This window comes from Cicer arietinum, chromosome 6, assembly GCF_000331145.2.
Source record: "Cicer arietinum cultivar CDC Frontier isolate Library 1 chromosome 6, Cicar.CDCFrontier_v2.0, whole genome shotgun sequence".
Taxonomy (NCBI): Eukaryota; Viridiplantae; Streptophyta; class Magnoliopsida; order Fabales; family Fabaceae; genus Cicer; species Cicer arietinum.
In genome coordinates, this window is record NC_021165.2 from 68,104,119 (window position 1) to 68,104,470 (window position 352).

Here is a 352-nt window from a genome sequence, read left to right on the forward strand (position 1 = left end):
TATTATTATTATTATTAAAATAATTTTAAATTAATTGGACAAAAATTAGGTATTACAGCTGCCCCTATTTAATTATCTTTTACGTGATAAAAAATAATTAAATATAAAGACCTAAATTTTGTACAAAGTAAATTAATTTCGGAAAAAATAAAAAAATAATTTGAATTGTAAAAAAATTGATGATTTTAAAAAAAGAAAGCATGTAAAAGAAAGTTGGTGATTGGCAAAAGTAAATAAAAAATAAAAATGATCGTATTCGGAGTGTTTACTAGATCGACGTTCGTCTTCGGATTGGTTACCGATGCGTAGATCGACGTAAAATAAAGTGATGAATAAAGTCATTATCGTCTTC